Raw genomic sequence first — 618 nt, 5'->3', positions numbered from 1 at the left:
CCCTACCTTGACCGGGGAGACCTTGAAACTGTTGTACACGCCCTGGTAACCTCTCGTTTGGATTTCTGCAACGCGCTCTACATGGGGCAACCCTTGTACCATACCCGGAAGCTGCAACTTGTGCAGAATATGGCAGCCCGTCTGGTCACTGGCACTGCCAGGGCCAGTCATATAACTCCAGTCCTTAAAGACTTACATTGGCTGCCTATTCGCTTCCGGGCGCAATACAAGGTGTTGGTAATTACCTATAAAGCCCTAAATGGCTTGGGCCCAGGGTACCTGGAGGACCGCCTCTCCCCGTACAATCCACCCCGCACACTTCGATCTTCAGGGCAGCTATTGTTAAGAGTTCCAGAGGTGAAATACAACTCCACCTCTAGGAGGGCTTTCTCCATCTCTGCCCCCAACCTCTGGAACGCGCTGCCCTATGAGCTCCGCTCAGCCACCTCCCTACCTCAATTCAGGAAGGGGTTAAAAACCCACTTATTTGAACAAGCTTACCCTGACCAGTAATTCTCCCCCCCCCGTGTCTTGCCCCATTGTCTTGCCGACATGTTATTGTTATTTTATTGTACTGTTTTTAATGTATTTTATCTTGGGTTGTATAATTGCATTGTT

Source organism: Sceloporus undulatus, chromosome 4, assembly GCF_019175285.1.
Source record: "Sceloporus undulatus isolate JIND9_A2432 ecotype Alabama chromosome 4, SceUnd_v1.1, whole genome shotgun sequence".
Classification (NCBI taxonomy): domain Eukaryota; kingdom Metazoa; phylum Chordata; class Lepidosauria; order Squamata; family Phrynosomatidae; genus Sceloporus; species Sceloporus undulatus.
The sequence above is the reverse complement of the archived record's forward strand: the minus strand, read 5'-3'. Positions refer to the sequence as shown.